The sequence below is a fragment of the Triticum dicoccoides genome, chromosome 1B (assembly GCF_002162155.2).
Source record: "Triticum dicoccoides isolate Atlit2015 ecotype Zavitan chromosome 1B, WEW_v2.0, whole genome shotgun sequence".
NCBI lineage: Eukaryota > Viridiplantae > Streptophyta > Magnoliopsida > Poales > Poaceae > Triticum > Triticum dicoccoides.
Genome location: NC_041381.1, coordinates 400,169,501 through 400,186,375, shown reverse-complemented (window position 1 = coordinate 400,186,375; position 16,875 = coordinate 400,169,501).

Below are 16,875 nucleotides of genomic sequence, written 5' to 3'. Positions count from 1 at the left end.
GACTGAAGTCTCTCTGCAAAAACATAAATTAAGCAACATGAGTACAAATGTACCCAGCAAGACTTACATCAGAACTAACTACATATGCATCATTATCAACAAAGGGGATGGTGGGGTTTAACTGCAGCAAGCCAGCTTTGACTCGGTGGCTAACCTAAACTACGTCTGCAAGCAACTCTTTTTGAGGTGGCGCACACGAGTCCACATATTCACCATATCAATACACCACTATGGATCCGCTCCCGTCTCCCTACGAGAACGCCATCCATAGCACTCACGCTTATCTTGCGTATTTTATAGTATCCACTTTCACTTGTCTATGAACTGATATAAGCAACCCAGAAGTCCTTTTCCGCGGACACGGCTATTCGAATAGATGATGTTAACCCTGCAGGGGTGTACTTCTTCACACACGCTCTCACCACTTACCGTCGTTTACACGACATGTACTCGGCAACCTTCAAGCGGAAGCCCAACGTGGGTGTCGGCCATGGCCTGCCTAAACACTCGAGTCTCTAGTCCAGGTTTATCGCCTATTCGGGTTCCATCCATGAGGAGATCCGGCCGAAGTTTCGCTCACAGCCCCAAACGATGTGAACAGGGTTCCCGAGACACCAAACGGGCGCCCGGTACACCGTGCCACGTGCCTACCGCATCACAGCCCACCCCTACGGTCAGCGCTGCGCACGGCCTGCAGCATACTACAAACACCAGAAACTACTTGCAACTCTTGGACAGAGGACAAGGGTGATTAAGAAGCCGAGAGGGTCCATTGGTTTCGGGCCCAATGGGTGGTAGTAGCTGAATCATGGATCACAAACATAGAACTCAGTTCCTGAGGACGGCTGCAATGAGACAACCCACCATGTACTCCTACATGGCCTCTCACCGCTACCTTTACCAAATCGTGTTCACACACTTAGCTCACGCACAGTAGGACATTATCACACACCTCTGATTCATCCCCGATGAATCAGACCTGACTCAACTCTAAGCAGTAGCAGGCATGACAAACAAGCATGAATGAGTAGGCACAACAGGGCTCAAACAACTCCTACTCATGCTAGTGGGTTTCATCTATTTACTATGGAATGACAGGTCATGTAGAGGATAAAGGGGTTCAGCTACCGCAGCAAGTAACAGATGAATCGTTGTTGTCCTAATGCAGTAAAAGAGAGCAGGAGCGAGAGAGTGGGATTGTATCAGAATGAACAAGGGGGTTTTGCTTGCCTGGCACTTCTGAAGATAATATAGTTCTTCATCGGTGTCATCGAACAATCATCGGAACGTCGTCTACTGAGAGGGGACAAATACCGGCAAACAAGAAAGAACACAATCAATGCAATGCACAATATGATGCATGCTCATGACATGGCGATATGCTGGTGTTTTGAGCTAATGCAGCTGTAAGCCAAATTAATTGAAGTGGAATTCAAACAAGGTTAAACTCCAACTCCAAGTGTCCTTTCACAAATTACCCTAATCATGATTCATCCTATTCAGTGAGGTTAACTTGTTCAAATATGCATGATCACGGCATAAACAGATTCTTCATATTTTTCTGATCATTTTTCATATATAAATTATTTCATTCTGAGTTACGGTTGAATTTCTATGAATTTTAGAAGTTGTGGACATTTTCTGAAAATATTAAATCATTTAAGATTTATTTAAATTCCAGAAAGGAATTATTGCGTCAGCATGACCTCATAGTGACGTCAGCAGGTCAACAGGTCACTGTCCGGTCAAACCTGACAGTGGGTCCCGCGTGTCAGTGTAATTAGTCTAACTAATTTTTAGTTAACACTAATCCTAACCTAATTAACAGGCCGGCCCCACCTGTCATGGACACAGGGGGGGGTCCCGCCGTGGTCACCGTGGGTCAAACCCACCGGCGGCTTGACGCCGGCGAGGCCAGCCGCGGTGGCGAGCCTCGGGTTTTGCCCACGGGGCTCGGTTTGGCGCGCGGAGCACAGCTTCGGGATGCGGACGCTCGTCCGCATCCAACTATGGTGGTGGCGCGGCCGGGGAGTGGCCGGAGTGGTGCCGGCGACGAGCTCGGCGGCGGCCGAAGCTCGGGTGCAAGTGGGGATGGGGCTGCGGTGCGCAAACAAGCGCGGCGAAGTGCCACGGAGGCTCTACGCGATGCGGGGAGCGCGTTGGGCGCATGCCCGGGACCAAATGGTCACCGGAGCATCACCGGCGACGAGTGCGGGCGGCGGCGAAGGTTCGGCCATGGTGGAGACGACAGCTAGAGGGCGAGCGCGACTAAGCGGGGAGGGGGAAACGACGGAGGAGCTCACGTGGATCCCGAAGAGATGGACGGCGAGCTCGGGGAAGGCCGAACGGCGACGAATTTGACGACGGCGATCCTCGGTGGCCGAGGAGGGGAACGGCGGAGCTAGCGGCATCCAGGGGCTTCCGGCGCCTTTCGTCTAGGTGAGGATGAAGAGGGAGACGAGGCGGAGCTTTCCGGAGCGTCTGCGAGGCGTGGGGTGGCCGGTAGGCGTGGCTACGGCGAGCGGCGGCGACGAGCTCCGTTCGGTCGCAGAAGGGAGAGGGAGCAGAGGGGGATAGGGACGGAGGGAGAGACACGGGAGAGTGAGAGAGGGTCGAGGGCGAGTGCGTGGCGCTCGGGAGACGTCCAGGGGGAGGAGGAGGCAGCCAGGCAGGGAGGAGGTGGCCGGGGCGCGTGGCCGCGCGCGCCGGGCGCGTGCCCGTCCTCCTGGAAGGGAGGAAGACGACAGGGGAGGGAGGCGGCGGTGGGCTGGGCCGGCTGGAGGAGCTGGGCCAGGTAAGTGGGCGCCAGGTAAGTGGCTAGGCTTCTCTTTTTTTTATATATTTCTGTTCTGTTTTCTATTTAATCGCCACTGAATTCAAATTCAAACAAATTTGAAAACAGTGCCAAAACTCCCCTGGATAATTTTATGTCACTTAAGGTCTACTCCTCATAAACATAAAATATCTCAGGGCATTTGAAAATATATTCATTATATATTATGAATATAACTCCAAATTCAAATAAAATATTGATTTAAAATCAGAGCCCAAATAATTCCTTAGAAATGTCCCAAAATTTTGGTTTGATTTATAACTCTTGCCAAAATTGTCAGAGCTATTTCTAGGGCATTTTGGATTTACTGATTGCAATTTTAGGGTTTCTTGCCGCTTTATTAGAATGATTTCCGAGGCTTTCAATTTGCTCATTTCAACTTTCGGAATATAGACATGATGCACACATGAAGCTAGCCTAGAGCATTACCAGAAGCTAGGGATGTGACAACTCACCCCCACTAAACAAGAATCTCGACCCGAGATTCAAGTGTAGGGTAAGACGAAGGGGAAACGCAAACTAGTATAATCTTCACGATCCAGGGTGCATTCCATAAGAGTGTTGATTTGATCACCATCATTATCTTGATGTCTTGCTCCGAGAACTCCAACCAACATGACAACGAGGGGAGAAGGGAACTCTAGAAGGATCAATCTTCTCGAAGGTCGAACAACTCAGGATTAACTCTCGGAATGAGACATAGCAACATCTCTCGAGCTGAGAGACGAAGCACACCTCTAGAGGGATGGAGTGGAGCAGATGACAAAGGTTCACTAGGTAGACAACAATTCCAGACTTAAGAATGTGGTGATCGGTTGTCAATGTAGCGAGGAGTTGAATTGCCATGATACCATAATGATGCACCTTAGGGAAGGTGACTCGTAGAAATATCCCCTTAAGTGGCAAAAGAATTACCTTTGATTCAAAGATCATTGAAACTCTTTATACCAGCTTAAGGAAAATCTCGAGCGATCGTTTGGAGGGGGTCGGTAGAATGGCATACTCGGACTTGGATGATGTGGATTACCTTGTTGAAGACAACGTAATGGATGAATTTGCTTACCACCGGAAATGGAAGAGACCCATGGTAGAATGGCACATTGGCGGTGCAAGCTGGGGACAAAATGCAAATGCTGGGAATGATTCTGGTAACTGGGGGAAGAACCCAACAATAGAGAGTGAATTCACTGTTTGAAAGGGTCATAGCATTGTCGAGGAAACTGAGAGGAATCCGAGTTAGTGCCGATGATAACACGTAGCGCTTGTGCATGCTCTCAAGAACTTGAGCATTTCCACAATCATCAAGGTTTTATCAACAACCGCGTCAAGGGTGCTGACAACACAACATACTACCATGATGAATAGCGATGGACGATGCAGATGCAAAGGAGGATAACACTTTCTCAGATTTAACCTTAGCGAGGCCAAGCAAATAAAATCTGGATGATCGACCGAGAGACATTTAGCACTCCGCTTCTAATGTTCTCCTTGATGTGCTAGCGTAATCCACCCATAGATATGGTTTGATATCTAGAACATCAAGTAAAAAGGTCGGACTTCGGGAGCACAAAAATCCATAAGGAACAACTACTAGAATAAGTTCTACGAGATCCTTATGGGGAGGTGGCCAACTTCCTCAATCAAGATATTATAATAACAGGTCTTCCGGCTGGGTGTGTTGGCCACAACATCCACTTTACCGGTTTCCGAGGGACCGATATTATAGTTTTTGGGAAATGTTCCAAACCATCATATCTGCCTGAGATTCAGATCTGGTTGGTGTCAGGATATTCCAGACTCATCGAGTCTAGGAAGAAGATTCTCGGGAATGAACTACGATAGCAAGCTCCAAACATGAGCTGGTTCTGCTACTAACATGTGATCACGTTGTCCCAGACAAGCATGGCCACGTAGTAGTCTTATAATTAAACACTACCGAGTTCAGGTGGGGAACCATAATCAAGGATATCGAAGTCTTTACGCAAGTCCATGGATTAGATCCCAAGCATAGACTTCTTTTCCTTGAACAAGTCAATCAGTGGCTTAGTGTGCTAGGGACACATATAGAATGAAGGTTGCAAGTCTCCAGACTACAGAATACTTCGCACGTGTGCATGACTGATTTGGGATGATTCCAAAGGAAACAAAACAATCTTCCTCGAATTCACGACGGCAACTTACATCAAATGCACGTGAATCAAAGGAAGTCACTTCTTTCATCCAAACATATACTTCCTGAACGGGGCATGAAGAAAATGCTTACACAAGTTTCCAACACTAGCTTAATGTTCAACAAAATCATGGAGGAGATAAGGATGTTGTCAATGGGCTCAACAACAATTCATCCGGGTTCCCTTTTAAAAGGAATTCCATAGTTAAGTGAACACGGTGATAGCATTGGTTAGACCAAAGAATATAATGGTGTGTGCTCGAGGAAAAACCACGAGTAAGACAACATTACGAATATCGTTGGTTCTGATTTGATTTGACGATAGCCCATACTCAATCAAAGGTTTGGGTAAGAAAATAAGTCCAGCAACTGATCAGAGGGACCAATCGATGAAGATATCATCTTTCTTCAACACACTCTACACAAGAATATCCCTTTGGAACGAACTAAGTTAGGCAAGCTTTTATCTTCCAATTCTCCAAGTTGTTGTCTAGCTTAACCAACTAGCTCAGGGATATCTAACACCGATTCTTGGAGAGAAGGTGGTTCACAAGAAACCAACTTGATCATGAGTTCAACATAACAGTCAGGAAACAACCCGGTAACACTTCCAAGAAGATATTTGGAAAGTCACGAACCACCGATGTGTTACTAAGCTCGAGAAAAATCTCGCTTTTGAGGGCAAGACGATATGATCAAATGAGTGAGGACTTGACAAGATCCTAACTCATCAATCGAAGGGTGCACCGAAATAAGGACTAGATAGCACGATCAGTCTTAGAAGGTTGATTCAAAAACCAACACGCTAAGAATGAAATTATTATCCTTTAACTACCAAGCAACGAGGTTGCTGGGAGTATTGATTTCACACATCACAATTCATTTGTCGATATTCCGGTTGCATCAACACGGGAACCGAGAAATGAATAATGATGGAGAGAAGTATCACTGTGTCAAAATTCATGAGAGTTGGTGCCGTTCTCATGACAATTCTGACATAAAGGGGGTAATACTCCAAGGTAGAACAGAACCAAAAGCTGGATTGGCATTTGATCTGCGGAATACAACTACTTTGACCCAATCCTAGATATGGATGAGGTACTGGAGTTTGTTTCTCCTAGTCATTCCAGAATAGAATGGCTTGACGGACCACAAGAATAATAGGCATCGATGAATGAATGCATACATACTCTTGACTATCAATTGATAGAGAAGGTCGGTAGACAACTAAAGAGGGACAACTCAAAGGAACATATAACTTTCTGAGTTGTGGATGCATAGATTAGTATGTCGAACCAAGTTCAACATTTCTTCCGGATAACCCATGCGGAAAGGTAGGACTGGCAGAGTCGCAATATAAAATGGAGAACTCATCAAGAGCATTCTGGTTGTGATCGTTCAGTTCAACGAGGAACTTCTGCCATAAGTAGTTCATGGTATTTGGAAGAAGAAGATACCACGGACTTCAAGGACTATCGCAAAGGTTACTAATATCCTAAAGGAACTAGCAACACTATCAGCATGATGTAGGTAGGGTGAATCTCGGGTTCAAAACCCAGGAATAGAATACCTACTACTAAGTAGCATCACAAGATGCTTTCGAGAATAAGGCCAGAATCATCACACTAGGACACAAATCATGGCTAGACCACTACATGATCCCCTGAGACACCTAGGGTCATAATAATAACTCCAACATAAATGTCAAGGCAATAGAATACCTCAACTCAACAATTAGTGTGATTGAGCTGGCATAAAGGAACATCGAAACCAGAGGGAAAGGATTTTGCAAATGCATCAGACTATTTAGAAACCTGGGATGACTCGGACAGCATAACGGCTGTAAATGCTCAGAAAAGATTTGAGACATTCACAAAAATGGTGGCATAACCACTCAGATGCACAATATCAGGGTTTCGAGATCAATAATTAACATACGGAAGTAATAGGAACTGAAACGAGGCTTAAGTCCAACAATCTTATAAGTCTACGAATAAGTAACACGTGATCCTGATAGAAAGAAGAGATAGCCTAGTTCTTAATCCCCGTAGGAAAGATAAGATGACTCAGATCAGAAGGGCATAAGGTATAAGGAGTAAAAAGAGCCTTACGTTCCATCCCACAATCAATTCCCTTATGTAACTAAAGAATTTCTAGACTCAACTTCGACCAGTTTGGCTTGGTAATCCTACAGGCAGTCAAGCTCTGATACCAACGCTGTCAGGACCCCGACTCAATGCCACATCGATCTAGCATGTAACACCTCATATCACTTTGCGGCCTCACGCACGGTATTTCCACGGGTGTCGCCTTACCTTTGCCCGGGACCGTTTGCGTCTTTTGGCACACGTATATGATAGTGTCGCTAGCATCCATATGATAAGGAGCCCGGGCTGACATGGCTAGTCGTAAACCCAAAGTGGCACAAACTTACAGGGACAGGCATCCATGACCCAGCATCGAACGTGTCGGTCATCAGCGAGTGAATCCAGGCTGTAGCACTGGGCTAGCAGGACTCCGGTGAACCGGGCTGTAGCGGGCTAACAGGACTCCGGTATTCATCGCGTGACATTTCCCCGAAGGGACAGACACAGGAACGAAGAAGGACACATGCCGGCCAGCCTAAGTGTTCCGGAGCAGTAGCAAGCTACCATGGCTCAGTGGAAGCACTAGGAGACATTTCCCGATAAGAGAGGCTACTAAGGATAAACAACTAGATAGCCAGATCCCACACATACCAAGCATTTCAATAACAAACACACAATATGCTCGATATGTGCAAATACAACATGGCATCACAACATGACTCTATGACTCAAATATTTATTCATTAGGCTCCGAGGAGCGAGATATTACAAACATGGGTCTCATGACCCAACAATCAGAGCATACAAGTCAAAGTACATGCGGAAGCTTAACATGTCTGAGTACAGACAATTATAAATGAAAAAGGCTGAGAAGCCTGACAATCTACCGGATCCTGCCGAGGGCACAAGATCGTAGCTGAGGTAACAAGCTAAACATCGAGGTCCACGTGGAACTACTAGTGAGACTGAAGTCTCTCTGCAAAAACATAAATTAAGCAACGTGAGTACAAATGTACCCAGCAAGACTTACATCAGAACTAACTACATATGCATCATTATCAACAAAGGGGATGGTGGGGTTTAACTGCAGCAAGCCAGCTTTGACTCGGTGGCTAACCTAAACTACGTCTGCAAGCAACTCTTTTTGAGGTGGCACACACGAGTCCACATATTCACCATATCAATACACCACTATGGATCCGCTCCCATCTCCCTACGAGAACGCCATCCATAGCACTCACGCTTATCTTGCGTATTTTATAGTATCCACTTTCACTTGTCTATGAACTGATATAAGCAACCCAGAAGTCCTTTTCCGCGGACACGGCTATTCGAATAGATGATGTTAACCCTGCAGGGGTGTACTTCTTCACACACGCTCTCACCACTTACCGTCGTTTACACGACATGTACTCGGCAACCTTCAAGCGGAAGCCCAACGTGGGTGTCGGCCACGGCCTGCCTAAACACTCGAGTCTCTAGTCCAGGTTTATCGCCTATTCGGGTTCCATCCATGAGGAGATCCGGCCGGAGTTTCGCTCACAGCCCCAAACGATGTGAACAGGGTTCCCGAGACACCAAACGGGCGCCCGATACACCGTGCCACGTGCCTACCGCATCACAGCCCACCCCTACGGTCAGCGCTGCGCACGGCCTCCAGCATACTACAAATACCAGAAACTACTTGCAACTCCTGGACAGAGGACAAGGATGATTAAGAAGCCGAGAGGGTCCATTGGTTTCGGGCCCAATGCATGGTAGTAGCTGAATCATGGATCACAAACACAGAACTCAGTTCCTGAGGACGGCTGCAATGAGACAACCCACCATGTACTCCTACATGGCCTCTCACCTCTACCTTTACCAAATCGTGTTCACACACTTAGCTCACGCACAGTAGGACATAATCACACACCTCTAATTCATCCCCGATGAATCAGACCTGACTCAACTCTAAGCAGTAGCAGGCATGACAAACAAGCATGAATGAGTAGGCACAACAGGGCTCAAACAACTCCTACTCATGCTAGTGGGTTTCATCTATTTACTGTGGAATGACAGGTCATGCAGAGGATAAAGGGGTTCAGCTACCGCAGCAAGTAACAGATGAATCGTTGTTGTCCTAATGCAGTAAAAGAGAGCAGGAGCGAGAGAGTGGGATTGTATCGAAATGAACAAGGGGGTTTTGCTTGCCTGGCACTTCTGAAGATAATATAGTTCTTCATCGGTGTCATCGAACAATCGTCGGAACATCGTCTACTGAGAGGGGACAAATACCGGCAAACAAGAAAGAACACAATTAATGCAATGCACAATATGATGCATGCTCATGACATGGCGATATGCTGGTGTTTTGAGCTAATGCAGCTGTAAGCCAAATTAATTGAAGTGGAATTCAAACAAGGTTAAACTCCAACTCCAAGTGTCCTTTCACAAATTACCCTAATCATGATTCATCCTATTCAGTGAGGTTAACTTGTTCAAATATGCATGATCATGGCATAAACATATTCTTCATATTTTTCTAATCATTTTTCATATATAAATTATTTCATTCTGAGTTACGGTTGAATTTCTATGAATTTTAGAAGTTGTGGACATTTTCTGAAAATATTAAATCATTTAAGATTTATTTAAATTCCAGAAAGGAATTATTGCGTCAGCATGACCTCATAGTGACGTCAGCAGGTCAACAGGTCACTGTCCGGTCAAACCTGACAGTGGGTCCCGCGTGTCAGTGTAATTAGTCTAACTAATTTTTAGTTAACACTAATCCTAACCTAATTAACAGGCCGGCCCCACCTGTCATGGACACAGGGGGGGTCCCGCCGTGGTCAACGTGGGTCAAACCCACCGGCGGCTTGACGCCGGCGAGGCCAGCCGCGGTGGCGAGCCTCGGGTTTTGCCCACGGGGCTCAGTTTGGCGCGCAGAGCACAACTTCGGGATGCGGACGCTCGTCCGCATCCAACTGTGGTGGTGGCGCGGCCGGGGAGTGGCCGGAGTGGTGCCGGCGACGAGCTCGGCGGCGGCCGAAGCTCGGGTGCAAGTGGGGATGGGGCTGCGGTGCGCAAACAAGCGCGGCGAAGTGCCACGGAGGCTCTACGCGATGCGGGGAGCGCGTTGGGCGCATGCCCGGGACCAAATGGTCACCGGAGCATCACAGGTGACGAGTGCGGGCGGCGGTGAAGGTTCGACCATGGTGGAGACGACAGCTAGAGGGCGAGCGCGACTAAGCGGGGAGGGGGAAACGACGGAGGAGCTCACGTGGATCCCGAAGAGATGGACGGCGAGCTCGGGGAAGGCCGAACGGCGACGAATTTGACAACGGCGATCCTCGGTGGCCGAGGAGGGGAACGGCGGAGCTAGCGGCATCCAGGGGCTTCCGGCGCCTTTCGTCTGGGTGAGGATGAAGAGGGAGACGAGGCGGAGCTTTCCGGAGCGTCTGCGAGGCGTGGAGTGGCCGGTAGGCGTGGCTACGGCGAGCGGCGGCGACGAGCTCCGTTCGGTCGCGGAAGGGAGAGGGAGCAGAGGGGGATAGGGACGGAGGGAGAGACACGGGAGAGTGAGAGAGGGTCGAGGGCGAGGGCGTGGCGCTCGGGAGACGTCCAGGGGGAGGAGGAGGCAGCCAGGCAGGGAGGAGGTGGCCGGGGCGCGTGGCCGCGCGCGCCGGGCGCGTGCCCGTCCTCCTGGCAGGGAGGAAGACGACAGGGGAGGGAGGCGGCGGTGGGCTGGGCCGGCTGGAGGAGCTGGGCCAGGTAAGTGGGCGCCAGGTAAGTGGCTGGGCTTCTCTCTTTTTTTTTTATATTTCTGTTCTGTTTTCTATTTAATTGCCACTGAATTCAAATTCAAACAAATTTGAAAACAGTGCCAAAACTCCCCTGGATAATTTTATGTCACTTAAGGTCTACTCCTCATAAACGTAAAATATCTCAGGGCATTTGAAAATATATTCATTATATATTATGAATATAACTCCAAATTCAAATAAAATATTGATTTAAAATCAGAGCCCAAATAATTCCTTAGAAATGTCCCAAAATTTTAGTTTGATTTATAACTCTTGCCAAAATTGTCAGAGCTATTTCTAGGGCATTTTGGATTTACTGATTGCAATTTTAGGGTTTCTTGCCCCTTTATTAAAATGATTTCCGAGGCTTTCAATTTCCTCATTTCAACTTTCGGAATATAGACATGATGCACACATGAAGCTAGCCTAGAGCATTACCAGAAGCTAAGGATGTGACACCGGCTCAGACGTCAATTTTGAAAATGAGCTGGTTCTCGACCAAACTATTTGACGTCAATTGTGCCTCTGGTCTATACAACTTATCCATCCTTGATCAGAGCGTCTGCTTCTGATCCTTTGATTTGGAAATCATAATTCCTTTGTTATCTAAGCATCAAATTATTCTGATGTTCTATAATATGATGCTCGTGCATTCTTTCTTCCTCTGATGGAGTATCGATACTCACATCAACTCCGTTGTGGATCACTCGATCCATTGTTGGATTGTTATCCGACAGTGTCCTTCATATTCAATCACCTTGTGAGTTCTTCCCCTGATACATAGTCCCTTTGGTAAATTGTATCATCTGCTTGGCCAACCATGCTCTGCTTTCGAGCTGGTGGTATTTACTATTGAAGCTTGTGGTATATGCTTCCACGATACCCTGACGGGTTGAACCTATGCCTTCCTTAATATGTGTGGACTCGAAAGTTTTCACGAGTCATACTTATCTGGTATTGCATCAGGTAAAACTTTCAAGAACTAATGTTATTTTTGAAATACGAGAGGTGAATGGAAGGTTATGCATTGACGAAGTGGGAGTCGACCATGAACTTTGTGTTCATGCCCATGGGCACGATGTAGATCCTATCATGGAAGCTTCTTGAAATAATAACCATTTCCTTAACAAATATCATCTGGTATCTGTGAATTGATCCTTTGCAATCGTGGTTTCGACCATGATCTCCTTTAAATACCATTTCTCGTGCATGTTTAAGCACTTACCTTCTATAGAGCAATACCCCAGTCCAAGCTCTACTTTGGACTGTCGTCGAGTAATACCCCCCTGGTATCTCGAGATTATCTTGGAACTGCATAACTTCTTATGAGTTCTTCATCAAGTACTACATTCTCACTGATTACAATTTTTCATGGATTTTGAGTTATGAAACACTCAAAGACACCAATAACTGAACCGAGTCCGCACTACGGTTCAACTACTCTTAGTAATCTTCTTTAAGTACGAGTTTGTACCCGATCAAGCCATTCCTAGCCTGATCGGCTATATCCTTATCGTGCAACTTTTTAACTATGCTACATGGTCCTTATTCCCGGAGCACCACTTTCGACGATGACCTAAGCTTACATCGATTTTCCTTGTCATAGCATTTCGCCTTGAACAACAAGCTTGATTTTGAGTTTGTGTCGTACTCATGGTTCCAATAACCTTTCGCTTCGACATTCCTTTGACTTGATGTCATCGCCGAGCGGTTACACCTTCTTGAAACCTCTCGACACAGTTGCCGGGATCATCATCAACATTTTGAATCCTTCCTGGGCATCAATTGAATTCATGATGGTAAGTGCCATCCTCGTCCCTTGGTAATTTGAGTTACCATCGACAACATATTTACCTTCCTTTCATCACAAACTTGTTCTTGTTAAGGATGCAACTTGCGATTCAGTTTGTGTTATGTTCTACCTTGAAGTATTATTGTCCCTTATGTCAAGGATGTTGCAAGGATTACTCCACCTCTTAAGAATTCTGGGTATTGTGATGCCCTCTCGCCATCACCCTTCTTTTTGGTCCTCGTGTTGCTTCTAACCGGAATACCAGTAAATGAACTCTGCTGTGAGACTACAGTATTCTTAGCAACCTTATTGCTTCGGAGTTAATGGACAATAAATCCAACTTGGTGTGTTGGTTGCTGAATCACCACTCTGGTATTAGTCGTGCATCCAGCCCATATTTCCGGTGCACCTTTCAATCAACGCTTCAATGTGTATGGTTTCCTTGAGCATATATCATTAAATCTTTTGATCTGATAGTTGTTATCTCCTTGTTCACCTAATTTTGGAAATACATCTTTTGGGACTCTCGATGGATTGTCGCTGAGTTCATCAGCCACCCCCTCATCCTCTCCTTGGTTTAGTGATGAACTCATGATTCGAAACTTGCTTCCATAGTTCATTCCTCGAGTATCTTGCAACGCCGTCCCGTCAAATTGTGTCGCACCTTTTTCATGTCAGGCATCCTGAGTCTGAGGTGTCCTGACACCAATCAAATCTGAATCTTGGTCAGATATGATAGTTGGAACATATTTCAAGAGTTATAACATTGGTCTTTATATGACCCGGTAAGGTGATGTCATGCCTAGCACACCTGGCTCGAGGCCCTATTGTTATAGAATCCTTTTCAGCAAGGCTATCCATTCTTCCATGAGGAAATTGTAGGACTTTCCTATAAGTTGTTTCCGATGGATCCTTTGTGTTTCCAAAGTTTGATCTTCACCTGATGACCATGTCAATGCTATCTCGAAGCATGTCTATGGTACTCTGATTTTCAACAAGAACATTTGAAGCCCAATGCTAAATGTTTCTTGCTCAATTATCCAAACACCGTTGCATGGGTAATGTCATAAAATTTCTCTCCCCTTACCTAAAGGGTTCTCTACATTATATCATCTCATGGATATCATGCTCTACTTGTCCTTGGGAAGGATATACCCCTGAAATATGTGTTTAAACACATTTTCCTTTCCATTTATTTGTTTAACCTTCCTTGTGATCCATATGATCTAAGCAGTAACGTTCTTCTGCTTTAGTAAACACCTTGGTGTACAACCATGTCAGTAAGACCCTGTTGCATTTGTCGATAGCATTCCGGTAACCAACGATGGATGAGAACTTTGCCTATTGGTCCGCCTCGTTCAACGAGCAGGAAAATAGTTCTCTTCGTCCGTCGCCCTTGGTACCAACGATGCAGTCAACATAACTGACCGGCTACCCTCTAACATGCCTTGCTATCATGACCGTGCAAGATGTCACCACCCTTCCTACTTTCAACCCACATGGTGGGCCCATAACCCACAAGTTCCACAGGATCGAAACCTGACTCTCCTGTACACACCCTGTTGTCAAAGTTATTCCTCGAGCTTGACTTCGCATGTAATTCATGGGCTACATGCCTAGCAATCTGTTCTGGTATCAGACGCAATACTTACCTCTGAACCCCTTTCTCACTCTGGTTCAGGCTTCGAGCAACTATCTATCCGCTGGGAACCTCTTATTGTACCTTCGTACCTTACTCTCGATGTATTTTTATATGTTCAACTCGAGAGATAATCTTGTGCTCATTCATGGGTTAACCCCAAATTGTTTTTCCTCATAAGCATTCTGTCGTAGACAAGCTGCCCCTTACCTATTCGTAAGTACGTTGGAGATTTCAAAGAAAGGATGATGACTTGATCATGGTGACTTGAAGCAGAGAAATGAAGACAACAACGAAAGGGATCAACCTCTTCGAAAGAGCAAGCGAGAATGAGAAGACCCGCTAGATTCGTAACAAAACCTTCCCCCCTTTCACTACCTCTTAAATCTCGGGACGAGATTTCTTGTAGTGGAGGAGATTTGTGACGCCCGGGTATTTAAGCTACAGTAATCCCCTCCTAATGTTGCCATGTCATCGCAGTTAATTTGCTAAACCTCACTTTGATCCAAACCCAACAAATTCAAAGTTAAAATAAAGTCAAATTATTATTTCTTCAACCGGTAAAACAAAAATGTTCGGTCATTTGCGAATATTCACTAGGTAATTAACCTGGAGGATCTAACATTAAATGGATTTTTAAATCTCCCCTGGAAATAATTAAAGTGGTCATACAACACCTTTTATGCCTTTTAAAATGTGAACTTATTTTCAAACAATTCCAAATAACCCACCAAACCTTTCGGACAATGCCCAAAATATCAGTAGGTAATTATGTGAGGAGTTTCAACTTTAACTAAAATCTTTTAGTACCTACACTAAGTACATAACAGTAGCTAAATAAATAAAACAGAAAAAGGGAAAATCGAAACCAAAGAAAGAAAAAAAAGCAAAGCCCCCCTCCCCCTGGGCCATTCGGCCCAACTGGGCATCGAGGCCACCAGGAGGCCCACCCCATTCCCCCTTATCTCCCCGAGCGACCGAACCCTAGCCCGGTCCACCCCCACTGCTCCCGCACGAACTCCACTCCCCCCTCGATCCCCTTCTCCCCCCACCGATCTGGATCGGGATCGGCCCCGATCCCGTCGACCCCGACGCCCAGTGCTCGCCGCCGCCCGACGCCGCCTCGCCGTTGGATGCCAGAGCGCTCCCCCACTGGCCTGCTTCTCCAACGGCGCCCCGACCCCATCGACCCCGACACGCTCGCCGCCCGGAGCGCCTGGGCCTCACTGACGCCACCCCGCCCCGCTGCCTCCATCACCTGCCGCCCCATCGTTGGACCCCCCCTCCTCTGCTCGATCCCGTCTAGATCAGGGGGGATGCGGCTCCGATGTCGCCGACCGCGCTGACGCCGCCTCATCCGCGACCGTGCCGTCGCCGGACTGCCTCGCCCCCGTCGCCGTCGTCCGCCTCGTCCTCTCCCTTGCCGGACCACCCCAAGCCGCCTTGAGCCCACTGCCCCTCCCTACAGCTTCACGGTGAGCCGCCGCGCCTGCTGCGCCTCCCCTCTCCTTCCCCCTCTCTGCTCCCGTACTTCCCCGTGGTCGCCGCTCGTGCTACGCGACCCGGCCACACCACTCGCACAACCCCGCGCACGCTCGCCTCTGCGTCCCACAGGACTGCGGTACCGAGCGCGGCCTACAACTGCCGCTGGGCATTGTCGTCCTCGACGCGCTCGGCCACCCCCGCGCCTCCCTTCATCGCCCCTGGACGCGGCTCGACCCCATGTTCGACGTGGCCAACCGCGTGCGGTTTGGCCACACCGGACGGCGAGTCCTGAACCCCGCCGCCGTTTTCTATGCTCGCCGGCGGGCACGCGCGCACACACGTTTAGCCAGTGGGTTGACCCACTGACGCGTGGGCCCGACCGGTTTAACTAACCGCTAAATGCTAGTTAAAAAAACAATTAATTTCAGTTAACTAATCTCTGTTAAGTTAATGACTCCATGACAGAAGGGCCCCACTGTAATTTAAACAAAATTTGGTTAATCTAATAAAGCTAGAGACAATGACAAGTGGGACCCAAATACTATTCCCCTTTTGACCAGTCAACTTTTGACCGGGTCAACTCAGTCAATGACCCCACCTGTCAGCCAGATAAGCAACATTCTGGATACTTTTCCTGTGTACCCATAGCTTTTAATCTTTTATTTTCGAATTATTATTAATTCCAGGAATTTTAGGAAAATGTTTTAAACTTCAAAAAATCATTTAAAATAATACATAACTCAGATGAAAATGTTTTCTACATGAAAGTTGCTCAAAAAAATCCAACGAATCTGAATACGCGGTCCGTTCATCTGTCACATGCCCCTAGCATGCTGAACATGGGACATTCCCCCTCCGGTCATTTGTCTAACACATGTCCGGAACCGGGAAAACATTCCCGGTTGAATCCCCCCTTCACCTATATCGTGTAGCCATGCATTAGGTCACACTCAGCACAGCACATTGCCATGTTACGCTTTGTGATGCTATGCTTGATCTATATTTATTGTTTCTTCCCCCTCTTCTTCCGCTAGACACCGAGACCGACGCCGCTACTACCCAGTACGACTACGGTGTTGAC